The following is a 23,407-nucleotide window of genomic DNA, read 5'->3' as shown; positions in this document are numbered from 1 at the left end:
GGAGTTTTGTGAGCAGTTTTGAGCCCCTTATCTAAAAGATGTGCTGACATTGGAGAGGGTTCAGAGGTGGTTTACAAAAATTATTCTGGAATGAAGGGTTAATATAGGAGGAGCGTTTGATGGCTCTGGGCCTAGACTCACTGGAGTTCAGAAGAATGTTAAGAGGGTGGAGGAAGAGATTTAGATAGAGTGGATATGGAGAGGACGTTTCCTACAATGGGAGAAGTCTATGACCACAGGGCACAGCCTCAGAAAAGAACAAGAGATGAGGAGTGTCTTAAGCTAAGGGTAGTGAATCTGTGGAATTCATTGCCACAGATGGCTGTGGGGGCCAAGTTATAGGGTATATTTAAAGCAGAGGTTGATAGGTTATTGATTAGTCAAGGCATCAAAGGTTATGGGAAGAAGGCAGGAGAATGCAGTTGAGTGGGATAAATTAGCCTTGATGAGGCTGAATGGCCTAATTCTGCTCCTATGCATGTCTTATGGTCTAATATCCCTTAATAGAGTGCAACTCCTAAGATCAAACATTAAACACTACAGGAATATTTAAATGTGAACAAAATTTTCTTCACGCATTACAGAAATAAAAGGAAATTTAATTCTGCTACCTTAAAGAATGCTGGATAGACAAAATGTATCAACTTTACACAATATCCATATTCTGGATACTAAGAAAAATTAGTTTGTTGCCATTTACAAATTATGCTGTACCACAAGGTGCCCAACAACACAAAGCATACTTTGATACCAGCAGAAAATTCAGCATGACCAGCTGCATCCTGGTTTTCTCAAGGACAAGACCAATATTGCACCATGACCATTATTTATGAACTAATTCTCAGACAATGTAGCTGTTATTTTATTGTTCAAGCTTCTAAAAAAAAGTGTCAAAGTGGTCAGTGCATTTACACTCTCCACCCTACAACATCTCCCCAAAAAAACAAAGCCGGTCATTCATTGTCCAGACCTATACCTTTGGTCATTTTGATTCTTGCATCAAATGTATCCATAATTATATTAATGAATTGTAGATATGTGACAAATCACTAGTTATGAAAAGAAAGACTGCCAACTAACTCAATCGGGGCAAGGACACAGCTTTTCATGCAGCAAATAAGCAGAATGTAGTCACATGTTTGCTCATGACTCCATTCTGGCACTAACTCTTAACTTACTGAATGAAAAGCCTGGTAATTAAACATATCACTAAAACAGGTAGATATTCAAACCCAAATTTCCTCCAAATCAGAGACTCTACAAAATTTGTTTAGCTTCAGTTTGCAAAGAAAGTCAATATCTGAGAGCAGTAGAGACATGTTCTCACTTACTATGCAGATATTAACACAAAGATTATGTAACCACTGCTTTGGATCTCTGCAAAATGGGGAATTTTCTTATTTAATCATGGAGAGTAATTGCCTTCCTTTCTGTTCTCCAAGTGACCTAGTATTTTTCAATCCAACCAGTATTCTACACATCTACTCATCTGCCCAGAAATCAGAGAAGCACTGCAGCAAGTGCTAAAGTATTTTGCAATTTTCAAGAAAGTGAATTGCACAATCAAAAAGTGTTGTTCTAGATTTTACTATCATCCAGAATTTATATCCTCGGCTGGGGAAGGAATGGTTGCTCTATTAATATGGCACTCCATAAAAATGAGACAAGTATTCTCTTAAGTACCAAGTCAGTTGTTTTATAATAGATTGGCAGGCATATGGAACTAGGTCCAATTCTGATCAATTTATAGCTTCACACAAGTCAGTCATACAGCACAAACTGGCTCTTTGGCCCACCATGTCCTAACAAAACAATCAAGTACTTGTACTTGTACTAAGTACATAAACCAGTACTTAGTGCACAGCCATTTATGTCATAGTGATTAATATACTCATTTTGACACACAAACATGGTGACAGTTTCTGCCTCCACCATCCACTCAAGCACACGGCCCATATTCCAATCAGCTTTGGTAAAAAGAAATCCTTCCTCAGACCCTTTCTAAACCTCTATTCCTTGCCTTCAGATTCACTTACTTACGAGTACACCAAAACAGTGAAAAGTGTAGTTTGCATTTACACCCTACACAACCTATGGATGTGCTGGGGGCAGTCCACAAGTGTGGCAAAACATTCCTACCCGAACATAGCATGCCCACAATGTTCAGCATTATCATATGCCCTCTGGGATTCAGACATCCCCAAGAAATGTTTATACATTACCTCTATATATGCTCCTCAAGCTGCTGTATATCAGGCCCCTCCTCAATCCTCTCTATGTCCTATGAAAAACCCAGCCTATCCAGTTTCTCAATTGAAAAGCTCCACCCCAAGCAACATTCTAATTAACTTTATAAACAACTGATCTGAATACATGGCATGCAAGACAAATGTTTCACTGTACTTCGATACATGTGACAATAATAAACCAGTTTTACACCCAGCAACACATGCTGGTGAGGCCAGAAATAGGTGGACAGTACAAGTGACTAAAGAGCTGATGCAAGAGGGAAGGCTTTCAACAAGCTACACCCAAATTCAAGCAAGACCAATATCCATGTGGTAAGGTTTACTGCCCGTGAGTGTTTAAACTAGTGTGATGAGGTTTTAGGAACCAGAGCATTAGGTCAGCAGGTGGAATGATCAAAGAGCTAGAGGTCAAATCTAACAGCAAAAACAGGTAGGGCCAGGATAATGTAACACAGCAGGAACAATAGCTTAAACTGTATTTAAATATAATTAATGTAACAGGCAAGGCAGATACGCTTACAGTCTGGATCAGCACATGGAACTACAACGTTGTTACTATTACAAAAACTTGGTTGCAAGAATGGCTGAATTGGCAGCTCAGCATCCCAACATAGAGATGTTTGAGACATGAGAGACTGATGGAAAAAGTTGGGAAGTTACATTACTGATTAGGGTAATTATCACTGCTGCACTAGGAGATCCTTTTGGGTTTATCTAGTGAGGCCCTATAATAGAATTTAGGAATGAATAATCATTCTGATGCAGTTATACTGTCAGCCCCCAAGTAAGCAGACATTCAGGCAAAACAGAGAAAGATTTTTAAAAAAACACACAAAAGTTATTGCAGCAGGTGATTTTAGACTTCCCCAGTAAAGGTGACCCCCCCCCCTTTACAAAAGGTAGAGAGTTCCTGTGAAACCTTTCTTAAGTCAATATGGCGTAAAGCAAAGAACCATTAATTTATATGGGAAAACATTTTGTAAAAGCAAAAATCCTCTTTGTAATGCGAAAACAGGTTACTAATGTGGGTCTTTTGTAAAAGCGAAGTGGCATACAGCGAACATTCATAAAGCGGGGGACACCTGTACTGACTGGGACTTCTTTACTGCCAAGGGCTCAGAAGGGGCAGAGCTCATTAAGCGTATCCAAGTGGGTTTATTGAAACAATATATAAATAGTCAAAATATAAATGGGGCTGTAGTAGATTTAATTTTGGGGAATGAGCCTGTTCAGAAGATCAAAGTTTTCTACTGTCATAATCGCATCAGCTTTAAAATAATTATGTAAAGACTAGTCCTCAGGTGAAAGTACTGAAATAGGAACACCTGTCTGAAGGCAAATCCATATCTGAAATGAATTGTTTGAAGGTCTGTTGATTGGAATTCAGAACCTGTGATGATGAAACACAAGAATGGCAAGTTTCAGGAGCCTTGAATAACAAGAACATTGCTTAAAAAAATGTACATGCAAGGCTTAGGAAGGTGACATTAGACACACCTTGAGGAATTTAAAGAAAGATGGAAAAAATTTAATCAAGAAATTGAGAAAGCAAAAAGGTATGTCCTTGGCAAGGATTAAGGAGAACCCCAATGTATTTATACTTTTATTACAAGAAAGCCTACTTGAGGACATTTATGCATGGAGCATGGGAAAGTGTGAGAGGGTCTTAATGAGCATTTTGCACTTTTTTAAAAAAAAAGTCTGAGATACAGCACACAACAGGCTCCTCCAGTCCTTTGAGCCACACCCCCCAGAAATTCCCCCCCCCCCCAATTTAATCCTAGTCTAATCACAGGATAATTTACAATTATCAATTAACTGACTGTGGGAGGAAACCCGAGCACCTGGAAGAAACCTATGTAGTCACAGGGGAAGCGTACAAACTCTAAACAGGCAGTGGCAAGAACTGAACCCTATACTGTAAAGTGCGTGTTAAACACTATGCTATCATGCCACCCCATGCATGTGCTTGTGCCAGAGGGATGTAGATAATGGTGTGATTAGGAAGGGATGTTTTGATATTCTACAGCAACAAAGGTGGTGATGTTGGGTTTTATGAAGTACATTAAGGTGGACATGATATGATCTATCCCAGAATACCAAGGGAAGCAAGGGAGGAGATTGCTTTATCCTTGACATCTCTAAGCATGGACAAGATGCCAAGTCAGGAGAATAGCTAATGTTGATCCATTGTTTAAGAGAAACTGGGACAAAACTGGAATTATAGACCAGTTAAACTTGTAGCAGTAGTAGAGATTTTTTTAAAAAAATGATTCTTAGGGATAGTCACTCACATTTGGAAAGGCTGTCAAAGGATATTACAGGATATACATCAGTTGGAATCTTTTTGGAGATAAATTTGGAAATCATGTTGCAAATATGCAGTTTTGGTTTGTTTACATTTGGAATATTGTGTGCTATTCTGGTTGCCATGCTATAGGAGGGACCTGGAGGCTCTGTCGAGGGTTCAAAAGAGATTCATCATAAGCTTTTTTTTTGGGGGGGGGGGGAGATTAAATGAGATTTGAGGGGCAAGGTATTTAGAAAGTGGTAGGTGTCTGGAAATTTTTATAACCTTTAAGGGGCATTTAACTACACATAAATGGGCAGGAAAGAGTGACATCGATATGCTGGTACATGGAATTACAGGTGTCCCCCACTTTACGAATGTTTGCTTCACACCGCTTCACTTTTACAAAAGACCTCCATTGAGTAACCTGTTTTCACATTACAAAGAGGATTTTCGCTTTTACAAAAATGTTTCCCATATAAATTAATGGTTCTTTGCTTTACGCCATTTCGGCTTAAGAAAGGCTTCATAGGAACGCTCTACCTTTCAAAAAGAGGGGGGGGGGGGGACACACCTGTAGTTACATTTGCATCCTAATTGGCACAGACGAAATGGGCCTATTATACTTGTGTTGTACTTTTCTATTATCTATACTGCAATATTCCAGCTAACCAATGCTTGATACAAGTTGTGCTATAAACACTAAATTTGACATGACAGCCATCAGATATACCTCAAAGTCAATGCAAGGGAGAATGATATTATAAACCAAAATTCAAGTGTACTTCTCGTAGAACGTAAACTGGTGTTGGGAAACTTTAACCAGGAATTCACTACAGCATGATTTTGGAGACCCAGTACTAGGAAAAGGTTGATGGAGTGCAGTGTTGGAGAAAAGTTACAGCTTTTCGGAAAAACCTGTAGAGTTTTAACTCCACTGTATCTAAGAGCACAGCCTAGAGAGTAACCAGTGTGGTTTATGAGGAAAGAAACTGTTTACAGGGCAAGCTCATGGAATAAATTTCTTTATATTCTTATATTTTCAAGCAATGCTGCAAGTCCTGCTCTTTCGACTGCCACTGTAAAGCGATGTGCTAGCCACTACACTACCATTCCTACCATGATTTCCTTGTATCTGAAATCATTGCTCTTACAACTGCAGTTCAGTGGAGAATACCAGTATATTGTTATATATTCCTATAGTTAGCCAACATTTCAGGAGGAAATTTAGGAATTTGTTGACCATGATCAGACTTAAAGGGAGGGTAATGTTTTTAACTTCTCAATCCTTTCATAAATCATGTCTTGCAGATGTAAAACAAATAGAACAATTCTTGGTCTTAGTTCTCCCACACCCTACTGAAGAACTTTAGCTATCAAAATTAATGTATAAAGGGCTCAATTTATGTCTGTATTTACATAAGTGGTCAGGAAGCATTTAAATTTGCTTAGGCACCAACAATATCAGGAATTTAATGCCTGCCACAAATTGCCCTTAGATGGTACAGAGTTGTCCCCATGAATTGCTCTATTTCTTCAGAAAATACTTCCATAATGCTATCAGGTAGGGAATACTGATTTAGACTCAGTGATGATAAAACTGTTATACATTTCCAAGTAAAAACACATGCACAACTTAGAAGAGAACCTGAGGATAGTAATGCTTCTACATGGTTGAAGCTCTCATTTCAGTCTAACAGGTCAAGAATTAATATTTCAAGTCATTAGTATTTGAGGATTATATTTTGGATTTTCAACATCAACAGGCTTTTTGATTGGATGGTGCTCAGCTCCACACACAAAATGCTGGAGAAACTCAGCAATCAGGTGGCATCTATGGAGAAAAATAAACAGAAAAGGAGAGGATGTTCCAAGCAGACACCAGAATAATAAGGTGAAGAACGGGAATGATTACAAACTGGCAGTTATTAAGTGAAAACAGGTGAGGGGGAAGGTGGTATGAAGTAAGGAGCTGGGAGATGATAGGTGGAAGAGACAAGGGGCTGAAGGAATCAGAGAATAGTGGACCATGGAATAAAGGGGAGGAGAGACACCAAGGGGAGGAAATGGGTAGGTGAGGACAGAAGGGGTAAGAGGAGAACCAGAATGGGGGAAACAGAACTGGAGAAGGGAGAGGGGGTAAATTGCAGTGAGAAGTCAAGACCGATGTCTTATCTGGTTGGAGGCACCCAGACAGAACATGAAGGGTTACTCATTCAACCTGTGTATGGCCTCAGTGGCAGTGAAGTTGTCCATAGACTAACATGTCAAAGTGGGAAGTCAAAGTCACTCTGACCCATCTTTATTCTCCAGTCCTGCTAAAGGGTCTTAGCCCCAAACACTCACTGTACTCTTTTCCATAGATGCTGCCTGGCCTGCTGAGTTCCTCCAGCAATGTTTGTGTGTTGCTTGAATTTCTAGCATCTGCAGATTTTCTCATTTGTGATTGGTTTACCAGAGAAAGTGCAATTAATGAAATATTAGTATAAAGTCAAAGACAGCATAAAGGAAAAGAAAGCAACTAAGAGTCAAGGGAAGTTAAGAGGATTGAGAAACTTTTAAAAAACAAAGACAACTAAAAGACCCATAAAGAGAGAATTGATGAAATATGAAGGGAAGCTAGCCAATAACACACGAGGATACCAAAAGTTCTTTCAAATAAACAAAGAGTAAGAGGTGAGAATGGCTATCAGATCACTGAAAATTACATTGAAGAGGTAGCAACAGAAGACAAAGAAATGGTAGACAAATGCATTAGTATTTTGCATCAGTCTTCACTGTGAACAACACTGGCAGTATGCCAGAAATTTGAAAGTGTCAGGGGGCAAGAGTGAGTGTAGTTGCTATTATTCTTGGGAAGCTGAAAGGTCTGAAGGTAGAGAAGTCACCGAACCAGAAGGATAAATTCCAGGGTTTTGAAAGGGGTAGCTGAAGAGATTGCGGAGGAATTATTAGAGATCTTTCAAGAATTACTTAGAATTATCAAGAATTACTAATTACCAAGAATTAAGGGAGGCAAACAGAAGAAAGGAAATTATAGGCCAGTTAGGCCAACTTCAGTGGTTGGGAAGATGCTAGAGTCAATTAAGGATGAGACTTCAGGGTACCTGAAGGTGCATAATAAAATAGGCCAAAGTCAACATGGTTTCCTTAAAGGGATAGAAAAGGAGAGTCAGTGAATGTTATTTACTTGCTTTTCAGATGGCCTTTCACAAGGTGCCACATGAGGTTGCTTAACAAGAATCCGTAATACTACAGGAAAGATAGGCTGAATGGCAGGAGGCAAAGATTTAGAATAAAGGGGGCATTTTCTGGTTGGCTGTTGGTGACTAGTGGTATTCCGCAGAGATCAATGTTTGGACCCCCTTTTTCTGCTACATGTCAATGATCTGTATGACAGAACTGACAGGTCGGTGGTGAACAATACAAAGATAGGTGGAGTGGCAGGTAGTATTAAGGAAGTCGGGACTCTGCATAAGGACTAGTCCTAGACAGATTGGGAAAAACCCAAAGGGTATCTTAGGTGTTCTATCATGGAAAGCCTCATTGAGAACAATGCAAAGGATATGGAAGATATAAGAAAAGAGCTTAGCACTTTTTGCAGTGATAGGGTGGGAAGAGATGTCTCTTCAGCTGCTCTCAAAGCAGCAGTCATCCAGGCAAATCGACAATATTTCCACCAGGTTCTTGTTACAAATCTTGTAGATGGTAAAATGGAGGTGAAGGGAACAACTCGGCTCAGAATACCAGGCATCTAACCTGATCTTTTAGCTACAGTACTATCTGGCTATTCTAGTCAGAAATCTGGTCAGTGGGTGATTCTCCCAAAAATGCTAGGTGACAGTTTGGTAATAGTAATGCCACAAATCAAGTTAGGGGTTAAACTTGAAGACAGGAAACGTTTGACACTTGTGCCATGAATATTAGCTGCCACTAATCAGATAGCTGCCCAGGACTTGCTCCAACAAAGAACTGCTTAATTTAATGAAATTTTGGAGATAGAACTGAACATTGTTCAACCAGCCCTACTTCTGACCTTATTTTGGAAGAACGGTCATTGAAGCAACTGAAGATAGTTGAGCCCATGCCACTTAATTGAAGACCTTCAGTAATTGGGCAGCTTGAAGCATAGTGGTTAGCATAACACTATTACACCACCAGCAACCAAGGTTCAATTCCTGTCACTGTCTGCAAGGAGCTTGCATGTTCTCCCCATGACTGTGGGCTTCCTCCAGGTGCTCTGCTTTCCTCCTGCATTCTAAAAGATGTATGGTTTAGTTGGTTGGTGGTCACATGGGAGAAATTGGGTGGCACTGGCTCGTGGGCTGAAAGGGCCCGTTACTGGACTTGAACTCTAAATAAATGCCAAGGGTGAGATATTGACAGCCACTAATCTTTCACCTTCGAGCAAGACAACTCCAGGAACTTATGAATGCCAGTTCTTATCTATAAAGTATTACATGCTGCAACCCAAACTGCCTCTTAATCACTCAACAGCAAGCTCTCTCAAACTGCAAAGCTATGCAATTCATTTTTACTAGTTATGGCTGAGTTAAATTGCAACCAGAACTCTCTCTTTAAAAAAAATTCAACAATACAGCAATACTTTGAAAAGCAAGTTGTAAATGGGGCAATGTTCTGAGAAAAGGCCTTATGATTTCCTACGGAGAAAATGCTATTAGTGAAGGAGCAAAATGTGATTGAACCATAATCTTAAACACTGGGGTTACTGGGATTGATTATAAAAATGCTTTATTTCATAACATTTTCCATTTATTCTGCAGATTTACTAATAAGAAAATGGAAATTTTCACAAACGTTCTAGCATTTTAGTAGCTACCCTCATCAACAGTGGATTCAGTGATTGAGTAATTAAGCACCAACTCATCCAAAGTCTTTAAATGGACGAGAGCTGCAAAGGAATGGTACCCCATCCCACCAGGTATAATTATACTTAAAGTAAATATGAAACTAGTAACATACTGTCAAATTTCATATTTTCAACAGGTTATTTATTCATCCTTAACTTATTTGAGTTTTGGATAATGAGCCAGAAAAGGAAGAAATGCAGCTTATACAGCATATACATGGCCAGGAAAGACCCAGAATCAATCCAGGTCAACACTGAATTAGTTCATCTTAAATAAGGTCACTATATTTGGAATCCTACCCTGTGTTGGTTCCATTTATGAGTGCAGTCTACTGCTCTCCTGATAATAGGTGTATTTATACAGTACCTTAAATATCCCATGGTGCACTGACTATACCCAGGTAGAGTAAAGGATTAAATGGTACATCTCCCGATAACATTGTGTTTACATTAATTTTCATAAGACTCACATAATAAATTTGATACAAATGTGACCACCTTGTGAACCTCAGATCTTCAAAGTTTGTCTCATAAGACACGGCACAATACAAGCCATTTTCATTATCAACTGAAAGTGCATGGAACTCGGGGATGAGCTTATTGATTCTGGTTATAAAAATTGTGGTTACATTTAATGTTGAACTTTGTGTCAGTAATGTATCAAATCTCCACAGAATTCAAAAGTAATCATAGGCTGGTTTTAAAGTTGGCATATTCCCCTCCCAATACACAACCAAGAGAGATCAGTGAGTTGGGGTGGAAGAAATCAAAGGCATTATTAAATTAAGCATATCAAGAGAGGAATCTTCACAGACTTAATTTAATATTGTCAGAGTAGAGACACAGCTTTCAAAGGATCCAATAGTACAGCAATAGACTCAGTAACAATTATTCCAAATCTTTAAACTTATTCCAGACAAACGTAGGAACAGGGCCATTTATATCAACCACCACTCCTTAACATCAAACTTTGGCTAAGTGATGAGTCACAAAGTCATGGGTTGAAATTCCATGAAATTCCACTCCAGGATGTGAGCTAATAATTCAGACTAAAGATTTCTGCAGTGCTGGGAGGGTGTTTCATTCACAAAGGGGCAATCTATTGAACAAAACATCACCAGTCTAACACCTCCAAATGAATACAAAAGGTCAGATGGCATTATGCAAAGGACAGAAAGTTCTGGTCAATTTGCCCAATATTAACTTTCAACCAATGTAAGTGATCAGATTTACTGCTATCTGTTGGAGTTTCCTTTGCAAGTGGCAAATTAGAGTCTTTGAAAGCTCATTCTAAAAGTTTCTCTATTAAACATGAAATATGTTAATAAATATGGCAAAGTAACAAATAATATCTCCACAAGTATCATTATATTTAGTTGGAACACATACCAAATTTAGAAAAGTGCTTACCAAACTAAACACAATTTATCTGCCTTCCTAAAGAAAATTACAAATTTCATTTAATTGCAGTCTCATGAAAATGCACTGTTTAAAGTATTAGTTATACAAAAATGTATATTCAGTAATGTAGTTACACATCAGGTCTTAATACAGGTATTTAAATACCTTCGGGGTCATTTTTTAAATTCAATTAGGATACTTTCAAATACACTGAAATACCCAATAAAATTCTCAAACTGAGATGTGAAACCTTATTTTTTTCATGGAGACCTTAATAAAGCCATTTTTTTAAAAAAAAAGCTCAAGACAAAGTACATCATAAGATTTTGTCACATAAGCACCATATTTTAGTCAATCAAATATTGAAATGGCAAAAATCTAAGCAAATATTTTACAACTTAAAAGGTGTTCTGAACAATATTAACAATTCCTGCTCGCTAGACTAATGCAGCAGTTGAGCGTACTCTCACCCACATTTAAAGCATTTCAAACTACATTAAAAATACTTCTCTGGCGGTATCAATCCCCCCCCCCCCCCCCAGGCTTCGACTCCATACCAAATAATGAGTATTAAAAAGTGGGGGGGGGGGAAGGGAGGAAAAAGAAATGGATGGAATCGCACTTTTATAGATTCATCTTTACACCTACCAACCACGATTGGGTACACAATACTAAAGAACACTGACAGCTATAAAGAGGAGTTAAAGAGTTATCAATACGTGACACACGAGGGCTATTTTCTGGGAAGAAGGGGAAGAATATATATGCCATATTCAAAAGCGAATAAAATGAGAACGTTTATCTACATTAAATTTGAAAGCCATGTGCTAGCCCGACCATTTAACATAAGTCAAATATCCCGTCTGTACCTCCAGAGCCTTCAGAAAATGGTCTGAAGACAGACCTTATTTCGTCGCTCACCGTGTAGATGCAGTCCAATACATGCGAGAGGTTAAAGGGAACATGCATTCCTGTCGTACGGATTTACACTTTCAACCAGTTTTAATATAACACCGATATTTCGAAGATTATTTTGTCAGAAGATGCCCTTTGTGAGTACAGGCACGGATTGTATTCATTTACCTCAGCTTATCCACAGAAGCCCCACTTCCAGGAACATCGCAGCCCGCCAGGCAGCAGAAACAAAATGAAGGAGGGTTTTCGCCTGTGGAGAGGGGTGGAAAGAACCGGGAACTCGGCTTGATCGGGAAAGGGGGGTGAAAAAAGGAGGAGGCCGCCGACAAACCAGCCCCACCACCCCGCCCTGGCCTAGCAGCAACCGGGTGAAGACTCCACGGAGAGGATGGGGAAAGCCGATAGTCGGCGGGGCACTCCGGCCGCTGCTCCCCGCTCCTACCCCGGCCGCAGCTCGACGGCAGCCAAAATCCACCCGAGGCGAGGAGGGAGATTGATGGGAACGTGACCACCCTAACCTGCTGGCGGAAACTCCATGACGACGAGAGATTGACGGCGCCACCCCGCCACTGGGAAGGCGCCTGTGTGAAGGCTCATAGCAACCCGGCAGCCAATGGGAGGTAGGGTGGGATGAGGGGCGGGGTGAGGAGGGCAATAGATGCGTAACGAGCCTTTGAGCTGAGACTCTCACTCTCAGCCCCCGCAACATCCAGGTATCTGGAACGAGGTCCAGGACGCGCTGAATGCCAGCAAGAACCCAGGTTAGGAAAAAAAGGCAGATAGCTATCATTAGCACATAATGATATTTGCATAATTCATGAAACTAACAGAGACTGTGGTTACATAAAGGCCCATTCTAGACATAGAATATTCTTACATTTTACCTCAAAATATCAGTGACCGCCTCATAATAATGAAGTAGTTCAAATTAAAAACCCATTTTTGGATTTCAATGGCTAACTATATAAAACAATACAATATACAAATTGATAATTCTAGAATTAAATTTGGTTACTTGGATTTTAAAACTATTGTAAATTATTTGAAGGGTGCATTAAAATTGCTTGCCAATTATGAATACTTAGACTAGATTTTATCTGAGGATTTAGAGCTCGCATGAAATATCTAGTGCAGAATTACTTGAAGAGTTGTTAATCTTCCAGTCTCTCATCATCAATGCTTGCTGACCCACATTGGCATTTAATAAAACAATGCTCTTGTCCAACTCCAGGAGCATTGAGAAGTAGGGGTGAGGAGAAGAGGTTCAGTGGGTTGACTTTTTTCACTGTTCTATTCAGTTCTCCAGTGATAGATCCGCAAATGTACAACCAGCTAGTTTAAGTCCAAGACCTACAGGAACAGAAAAATAGCAGCTGTCTCCTTTATATTGTTTTAACCTCCTCCACTCCCAACTCACTATGATTTCATTTTAATTAGTTCACCAATGACTTTCACCTGCCAAGACTTCAAGCTCTTGAATTTAAACCCAAAAGGATTCCTCCTTTAACACTTCCCTAACCAGCCAAATTCTTTGACAAAGCTTTTGGTTGTCTAACCTAACAGTTCCCTTCAAACTTCATTAGAACATGGGAGTATGAAGTTCCCTGGGATATTTTAAAGGACTGCTTTCCACTTGATCTTTCCTTCCACAGTTTCCTGATTAACACTCTCAAATATGTCAAATCCCCACTTCAGCTGAGGTGTACAATGAGTTCTGTACATCTTTTGCCACGTTAACAAGAGCTAAAACTGCAGGGCGGGCATCATATGTAAGATCCCCTAGCGACCCAAAGGGCCCAACCACAGACCCTATTCCTAAATTTCTCAAGAGTAAAAAATTATATATATGGGTGCAACACACACAAAATGTTGGAGGAACTTAATTTTTCTCCAGTCCTGATGAAGGGTCGCAGCCTGAAACATTGACTGTACTCTTTTTCCATCGATGCTGCCTAGTCTGCTGAGTTCCTCCAGCATTTTGTGTGCACTGCTTGGATTTCCTGCATCTGCAGATTTTCTCTTGTTTATATATGGAAGCAATAACTTTCTACAGGTGGCATCTACAGCCACGTATCTATGCTTAGACAGCTTTGCTATAGAAGTCAAGGTCATTGTTACTCCTTTGCCTCCTGATTATTCCAGATGGGACTGGCTAATACCTTCCCTGTACCTCAGCTCCAGCCACTATTAGGGCTCCCTTATAAATACATCAACTGAGCTATAACCCCTTAATGTATGATTCATGCGGGACGTAAGAGGAAATAGCCCACACTCAATGTCATGTACCCAGGAAATAGACATGATTACTTTTCCATGGTCCTTGACCAGTGAAAGCAGCACTAAGTTGCATAAAGTGACCCGTAACTGTAATAGCTATCACTTAGAGTCCATTAATGAATTGTTCTCTCCTATCTGGCACAAGAATAGAATAGGAAAGGTGGCTGAGGAGTGCTTACAGAAGAAATTAGTGATGGAATTAGAATCACAGAGGGCAAATATCAAATGGTCAGAGAGAGCAGCAAACCTGATGATTCAAACATTTAAATATTCACCAAAATGTCAAAGGAATTGATTAAGAAGAAGAAAAGAGTACATGAGTAAGCTTGCAACATGAAAACTAAATGCAAAACTTTCTATAGATATGTGAAAGGAAAAAAGATTAGTGGAAACAAATACAGGTCCTTTACAGTCAGAATTGGGGAAACTTGAAATCAGAAGTAAAGAGATGCCAGACCAACTAAGTGTGTGCATTGGTTCTGTCTTCACAAAAGATGACTCAAATCTCAGATCGTCCCTCAGCACGTACTCCTGCATCCTGGAATGTGCCAGTCAGCAGCGTTCTCCCATAAACATATCAATGTGCTGGTAGACCAAAGAGCATCTTTCACTGAGTTGATGATCTGCCAGCAGCACCTGATGTTTGTCTCCATCTGCGTCCCTGGGAACAGCCATAGATCATAGAGTCCTCTGCTATGCAGCTGTTCAGGATGAAATGTGACCCAGGCCCTTTCATCTTCCTCCACACCTTCACACACCCACAGTGTGCAAGGAGGTGAGTTACTGTTTTGACCCCACTGCACTCATCCCATGGGCAGAGGTTGTGGGGATGATGCTCCAGGTATACAGGAAGGATCTGATTGGGAGGGCCGCTCTCACCCCCAGCCAGGCTAGGTGTTGGTGTCTGTTGGTTAGCCCTGGTGATGAAGCATTCTGCCAGATGGCCTGGGCAGTGTGCTGAGGGAACCGCCCCACTCTGTCCATCACCTTGTTCTCCTGCATGGCATTCCATGATGACCACTGCCTGATGGCCTTGTGGTCAAAGGTGTTAGTTTGAAAGAACATTTCCATGAAGGGCAGCTGGTGTGGGCTGTTGCACAGCAACGGGGCCAGACCAATGCTTCGCAACATGGGGGCAGGTAGAATCTCAGACGTAGTGGTAGTTGGTATCCAGACATTTAGGTTCTTGAAGCATTGAATAATTTAATGGTCACTTTCCAAAATTCTGTAGACTCTAGAACAGTCCTAACAGATTGGAGGGTAGCTAATGTAAACCCATATTTAATAAAGGAGGTATAGTAACGATGTAATTGTAGACTGATTTGTCTACGTTGTTAATGGCAAAAGTGCTGGGTTTGTTGTATCTGATGTAATAACAGAGCACTGGGAAAGAATGACAGAATTGGAAAAGTCAGCATGGATTTACATGCTCAAATTTTACTTGAAAATTTTAAGAATGTTTCTAGCAGTATGAATGATGGAGAACCAGTGAATGTGGTGATTCTGGATTTTTAGAGGGCTTTTGTCATGTTTTGTAACTCCAAAGGATTCATTGAAATAAAAACATGGGTCTGGGATAACGTGTACTTAGTTTCTTTTCGTTTGTGAAAGCACTCACATGGTGGCATAATGGTGTATACCATTCACATACTTTCATATATAACCCACAATGAATTGTTAACAAACAAAGAATGCTTAATCAAACAATATACTTAAAGTATTACTCAAGTGTTACTGAAATATTAAATACACAATACTTCTCCCTGATTAGCTATAAACTCCAACTCAACATAGAATGCATCTCAACTCAAATATGTTACGTATTGCTCTCTAGTCATCATATATAGACATCCACTGCATAATAATTTAAAATTGTCCCATTGGGCCTAAACACTTAATCACTATGGAGAATTTCTTACTCTTATGGGATTACATCTTTCCTGATGGGTGAAAAGGACGAGAAACTCAGCAGGCCAGACAGCATCTATGGAAGAAAGTACAGTCAGCAGTTCAGGCTGAAATGTTGACCAGCATCTACAGACTTTCTCTTGTTTGTGATTTGACTTATTGGATTTTCTTTTTTTGCTTTTCATACCATTCTCTGTAAACTCTAGAGACCGGGGTGCATAAAATACTAGGAGATCAGCAGATTCTGAGATACTTAAACCACCCCATCTAGCACCAAGATCATTCCATAGTCAAGGGCATTTAGATCATATTTCTTCCCCATTCTGATGTTTGGTCTGAAAACCTCTTGACAATGCCTGCATGCTTTTATGCACTGTGTTGTTGCTACACAGTTGGCCAATTAAATATTTGTATTAGCGAACAGGTGTACACCTAATAATATAAACACTGAGTGTAGATGATCAGATGCAGTGTAACTGTGGATAAATGTGAGGTTATCCACTTTGATGATGATATCAAGAATCCAGGTTATTATCTGAATAGCAATAGATTGGGAAGGAAAATGTTGCAACAAGACCAGTTGCAGAAGGGAGAGCATACAGGTGCAGCAAAGCTTAGAAATACAAATGGATTGATGACCTTCATGGGGAGGGGATTCCAGGATAGGAGCAGGGTTGCTTTCGTGCAGTTATACAGACTTGGTGAGAACACATCTTGAACACTGTGGGCAGTTTTCATCTTTTAACCTGTGGAGGATTCCTGCTATGAAGAGTGCAGCAAAGGGTGACCAGACCGATTCTTCAGATATAGTACTGATGTATGAAGAGAGATTGTGTCATTTAGTCCAATATTCACATGAGTTAAGAAAAATAAGAGGGGATCTCCTAGAAACATACAAAATTTTATCAGGATATGTAGATCAGATGCAGGTAGGATGTTCCCAATGGTGAGGGAGATCAGGAGTCACAGGGTAAATTATGTAAAGATGAGCAGAGAAGAAATGTATTCATCCAGATGGTGATGAAAATGTGGAGATGTTAACACCCAAAAAGGCAAATAGGCCAAGTTATTATATACAGTATATTTTAGAAGCAATTACATATTGTCCTTAGGTCTCGAAGGTCAATGTAAATGTATTAACAAAGTACGTATGTGTCACCATATACATTTTCTTGCAGACATACTCAATAGATCCAATAACCATAATCGAATCCATGAAAGATCATATCAATAGATGTGCAAAAGACAGATTACAGCAAAGGGAATTACAAATTTGCTGATGACACAAAACTAAATGGAAGTATGAGCAGGCGTGTGAATGCAAAAAGTTTCAAAATGTCATATACACAGAATGAGAAAGTGGACAAGAGCATGACAATGAATTAACAGTCGTTGTTTCGGGCTGAGACCCTTCATCGGGACTGGAAAGGAAGGGGGCATCAACTGTTTATTTATTTCCATAGATCCAGCCCGATCTGCTGATCTCCTCCAGCATTTGGTGTGTGTTGAACTGGGATTCCAGCATCAGCGAAGTCTCTTCTGTTTAGGATTTGCTGCTCCACTGTGAAGTCTATTCAAGGTATGCCTACCCTGAAGAAGACTAAGTCTTCTCAAAGTTCAAAGTACATTTATTATCAAAGTATGCATATCATATACAACCTTGAGATTCATCTTCTTGCAGGCAGTCATAAAACAAAGAAACTCAATTGAACCCATTTAAAAACATCATCAAACAGCCAACTTGCAAAAGAAAAGAACAAATCATGCAGACAATAAAAAAAGTAAACAAATTACACACAGGACACGAAATGCAGAGTCCCTGAATATGACACCACAGCCATGGAGCCAGTTCAGCACTGAGGTGAGTGACAATGGCTGCAAGCCACGGTGCAGAGTCAATTCAGTGCTGAGGCAAGTAAGGTGCCACGGAGGAGTGAGCTCAACACCGGTTCACCCTTAGCTCTCAGCCTCGATGCCTTAATCTTTTAAATTTGGCTTGGTGCTTAAATCAGCTAACCATTGGTTTGTTTTTCACTTTGAGGCCCTGGCCCCGGCACTTTGAATTGGCCTGAAGTCCACTCCAGCAATGGCCACCACAGCTGTACCTGCATTCTCAAGTGTTCAGTTCGATAAATCTGACAAGATACCACAAAATGCCAGATCGTACAGTTGGGTCAAAAGCATACCTCCTTAGAGGAAATTACAGGCTGCAGACTGCAGTGATAATTGTCCAGAAAAAGTGTAATAGAATGATTACTAGTTTTGATTGCTGCCCGCAAGGTGCATCATCTTTATCACTAGCTCTTTGATAGGAGTTCAGTGAGATGCTGTCTGACCTGCTGAGTTCCTCCAGCATTTTGTGTGTGTTGCTATGGATGCCGCTAGGCGGCTATGCTGTTTTATAATGCACCTTTGTTGATTACAATTTATAGCATTTTAGAGTGTAGAGTCTTCTTGAGACAGCAGTCCCTAATTTTTAGTTCTCTGCCAGGTTCTAGTGTAGTATAAAATTACAAATATCTCACCATGTCTGAACAGAGCCCGTTTGTGAACCTGCCTGTGATTCTGGCTTACACACCAAACATTAGATGGAGAAGGGAAAAAAATGTTCTAACTCACCCTTTACTTGTAAGCAAGGCTGACCATGATAGTTGTCCGAAAGGCAAAATAAATGCTTCAATTGTCATTAATTGATAAGTCAACAAGAATGATTAGAATGTAAGTATCCAAGGTGATCAATAGCTAATAAAACAAAAGCAAGGAATGATACCATTAACACAAGAGATTCTGCAGATGCTGGACTATTTATTCCCCTCCAAAAAAATTACACTATCAAGATCAAAGTTAAGAATGGTAGAAAAAATAAGAGCAAAAGGCGATAAATAAATCTGAATATGATCATGGCAAACCAAATCTTCTAAGTCAAGTCATAACTGACTGAGTTAATGGATTAGAGAATCTATGAGTCTAAACAACTTGTAATAAAAAGGAAGCTAAAATGATGCAATATAAGGGAACAGAATATTATGTGCAATGGTTCCATAGACAAGCTAATAGTGATCATTTGAGCTCCTTGAAAAATCTAGTTTTGCCCTTCTATCATGTGTTAAAATTGAAGTTTATATTAATTCCAAGTCCTCACAAATTTGTTCAGATCTTAATATAAAATTAATGCTGTATTACAAATTATTTGGTAATTTCTGATACATTGATTTTGAGGTGTAGGGCTATAATACAACTAAAAACAAATTTATAAATTTATAATTAAAATCAGTTTTTAAAAAATGGATGTAGCAACCTTAATGCATGAAATCATTCAAAGGCATTTACATAAAGGGAAGCTATGAAATAGACTGTGTCTATAAGAAGATAAGGAAGCAGCTGAAAAATCTTGGTACAGAGATATGTCTCAAGAAAGGATGTAAGTATGGATACAAGAAAGGATCTTGTATGTATAATTTGATTCAAAAACAGACAATTAAATCAGGAATTCATAAATCAAGACAAATGGGAATCTGATTTGAATGTTAAAATTGATGGAAAAAACTGGTCAAGATTATGTTCTGATAGTATGAGAAATACAATAAATGTTCGACTTAGATTAATACAATATAATTTTTTACATCAATTATATATAACACCACAGAAAATAAATAGATTAAATTCAAATATGTCTGACCAATGTTTTCGATGTAATCAAGAAATTGGTACTTTTTTACATTCTACTTGGACTTGTTTTAAAATTCAACCATTTTGGATAAATTTAAGACTTTTATTGGAACAAATTACTGGAGTACAACTCCCACATAGTCCACTATTATTTTTATTAGGAGACATTGAAGGGACAATACCGAAACTTAAATTGAATAAGTATCAGAAAAAATTTATAAAAATTGCACTGGCAGTAGCCAAAAAAGTTATCGCAGTTACTTGGAAATCTGATTTATATTTAACTATGGATCGTTGGAATAATGAAATACATAGTTGTATTCCACTTGAAAAAATTACGTACAGTCTAAGAAATGAATATGATATATTTTTGAAAATTTGGTTCCCATACTTACAAAAGATAGGATTAAATACATAGGTCCTTTGAAGATAAAATTATAAAGTAATGGGGGAAAGTAAAAATAAATATTAAAATTATTTTGAACTCCATGGAGCATGTGGGGATCCTCCGATATCCAGGCAATCTTTCTCTTCTTTCTTTTTTTTCTTTCTTTAGATAAGGGTTGGGGGGGGAGGGTTAAGGGGAGGGGGGAGGGTTAATATTATTTTTCTTACTATTTTATATCACATTTATTCTTTGTAATTTCTAAAATTTAGTAAATAAATAAAATAATTAAAAAAAAGAAAGGATGTAAGGTGGAGTGGGGATGGAGACATAGTCATCCCAGAGGGTTAAAGGAAGGGAAAGCAGTTTGTGAGGAAATGAGGCTGAGGAAAGGAAATCATTTCTATTAGCTCGCACTTGGGTCAAAAAGAAAAAAATGGCAGTGTCCATGCTTGTCTCTTTAGTGGTACTGAGTGCCATGGGCCAGAAATGGGTTGCATGAAGGAAGTGCATTGGGAGAGACTACTAGATGTTGAGAGTTTAACAATATAGCAGCTAGTGGAGATCGGTGTGACAGGTATTTAGTCTTTGTTTGGTGAGCAAAAGATTGGAGGAGAGGCAACAGTGGCAGATGAACTTTTGGTATCTGTCTTCATGCCAAAGAAATCCTAGACCTTTTTGCACTTGTTATTAAGGCTAAGTGCCTATTCAATAACTATTCAAATTAGAGTAGGATATATGTTAGAAGGTCCCTTCAATAAGACACGTTACATGAGGTAGAATAAGGAAGAGATCATTGACAACCTGCAGATTAGCGGTGATTTTGGAGAGGTGTCAAGTCTATCTATGGTTACCAAAGAAATCCTTTCTTACTTAGGCAGCTGAGAAACTATTCACTTTTACACTTTCCTAGATATATGCGATATTGTTCAAAAGGCAAAAAGTTGACCATTCACATTATTTTGAAGTTTAGCTGCATCAAAGCTAAAGAATGTAACTTCCCATGGCCAGGAACTGAAGCTGGGCAAGTCTGAGAATGATAAAAAGATTCATTTTGCAGCTGGCAAATGCTGAGTTGGAATCAAATTGGAATTAGGAAAATAATGCAGTCAGTCTTGACACTAGAGACCTCGGGGCCTGTGCCAGAGGTGGGTATAGGTCCAGATGGTCGACAGTAAATAATGTTTTCATGATACTGTAACAGCAGCACTGGCAAATCTTCAGTGACTCAGAATACGGATAATTCCATTGAGGACAAAGACTACAAGGGAGGTTAAAGACATGCCTTTAATTAGGACCTAGAGGACATGGAAATATTCTGTTGGCTAAGTGGATGGATAGGCATGCTCATATTTTTGTCATTGCTTTTAATTATTTTTGTTGCCTTCATATAATCCATGTTGGTGACCTTCCCAAAATCTGTGTCATTTTCCAAAGGCACCAAAAAGATCAGAGTAAAGAACACTCCAATTCACTCGAATAGCAGAGTTTCTCATTGGCTCTAGGCTACATGCACATCAGATTCTGTCAGACTCATTTTCACTCAAGAAAGATATTCAGGCACCAAAATATTGGAAGGTCTAACATGAATTCACAGCATCCAAACAATATTATTGCAGCACCAACTGGAAGACTAGCCACTCCTTACAAATTTTCATTAAAATTTCCTTTTGCTTTCTATGATTTATTTCACTGTCATTATGCAAGACCAGCTTCCTTAAATTAATATGATAATAAAACTAGAATTCAGAGTTGTTTGAAAGTTGGTGAAAGGTAAAAATAAAATGAAAGCTGTGGGCATCAAATTCACTGGGTGATTTTGCATGAAGTCCGTAAAGCAGACATTTTGACTGTAAATGCTGGGTCAGGATTTGTTCTGACAAGACTCTGGATGGCATTAATTTAATTCCCTAAGCATCAGAAATTCCATTAGTATTTGCAGATGCTGTTGCGTTCTTATTGCTAAATATTGGCTTTGAATCTTTCTGCCACTGGTGAATTATCCATACCAATGCTACAAGTCCAAACTTACTTTTACGGATCCATCAATATTAGCAAAGGACTAGCCCTTTACTCAAAGGTGAGACTCCAATCACCAGCATGACTTTGAACATAAGCATCATCCTATAGCAGGGGGTTCCCAACCTGGGTTCCATGCATCCATTACTTTATTGTATTGGTCCATGACATTAAAAAGCCTTATAAAGAAGCCACAGGCCCCCACCCCAGCAAATTATTAAAAGTAAACATAATTGAAAACATGGAAATGCACCTAAGAGCTCTTAAAAACAGCAAACAATTTATTGTGTAATATACAGTATTGTTCCTCTAGCAATATACACATAGGATTTGTGGTTGTTCTCTTAGCCATCTGCGGCTTATTTTGATCACTGGCAGATGCCCTTTTGGTTGAAAACTGTGGAGGAGTGTTTGCAGATATTTCCATACTGAAGGCCTGAAAATAAATAAACTTCTTAAAGGTCAAAGTTCAGCCTTTTCATATGTTAATATATACAGACCCTAAAAATAGATCTAAAAACACATCATTAATTCAAAAAGCAAGTCATGTAATAGTTACCCAAGTCCCTTGCAGCTGCTTCATAGAAATGCTGTTCCTGCACCAGATCTGCACATGCAACTTCTGCGAATGGCTAAGGGCTGGCGAAAGGCTAAGGTTGACAGAGAACGGTGGGCAATTTATAACTTGTCTATTCAAGTTTGTGTGTGGAGGAATCTGGAATTTGGTGGTACTTTCCCATGGAAATACCTGACATAGCCCCTGAAAATTTATATCATTACAATGAGAAGTAAAGTAGTTGTTGTTTCCAATCCCCACAATTTACAGTTCCACAACATCAGAAGTGAATTGGAATGAATTAAGTGTGGTGAGTCTGATCCCTGTTAATGGCCTGAATTGGTGGGAGCACTTTAGTTCTGTGGCTTAGAACAGGAGAAGGTTATAATGCGGTGAGGTTTTTGGCGTATATTGGGTAGAGCTGATACATTGCAGCACATGAAACTGCAGATATATTTTTGTTCCCCAACTGTATACTAGATATCAGTTTTTAAGGAACTATATCTTACTTCATAATTTTGAAGGAAGAAGAGTAAAAATGGGAAAAAAAAAGACTATTGTGAGGCTGCACTCTCTTCCAATCAAGTGGTGTTCTGGAACATATTGCCTGAGGAGTCAGTGAAGGCAGTTTCACTGAGAACATTTAAAAATTTTCTGCATGCATGCTTAAATCTTCAAAGCAGAGAAGGCCATGGGCCAAGTGTTAGAAAATGGAATTAGTATAAAAGTTATTTGAAGTTCAGCGTTAACATAGGGGACCAACTCTGACTCCCCGAGGAACACAGGAGTCATTTATATGGCTTTCCAACAGCTAATTAATTGTTTGAATCATATTCCTTCTGAACCAGGGTGCTACTGTGTTGAGATA

At 38.9% G+C, this 23,407-nt stretch overlaps 1 protein-coding gene across 2 annotated transcripts in view; it reads right to left on the bottom strand.

The window, feature by feature from the left end:
• socs5a (suppressor of cytokine signaling 5a) overlaps nt 1-12,254 on the bottom strand; it is a 62,807-nt gene extending 50,553 nt beyond the window's left edge. Inside the window, exons 1-2 of one of the 2 annotated variants that reach the window (XM_073050698.1) lie at nt 11,894-12,254; nt 3,575-3,639 (exon numbers count right to left, since the gene is read on the bottom strand). The gene's annotated coding sequence lies outside the window, so the exon portion shown is untranslated. The remainder of the gene's footprint in view (nt 1-3,574; nt 3,640-11,893) is intronic. The other variant, XM_073050697.1, reaches the window with a different exon arrangement.
• Nucleotides 12,255-23,407: the final 11,153 nt, after the last annotated feature.

This window comes from Hemitrygon akajei, chromosome 7 (assembly GCF_048418815.1).
Source record: "Hemitrygon akajei chromosome 7, sHemAka1.3, whole genome shotgun sequence".
NCBI lineage: Eukaryota > Metazoa > Chordata > Chondrichthyes > Myliobatiformes > Dasyatidae > Hemitrygon > Hemitrygon akajei.
Note: the sequence above shows the minus strand (reverse complement) of the source record. Positions and strands in the feature narration are given on the sequence as shown.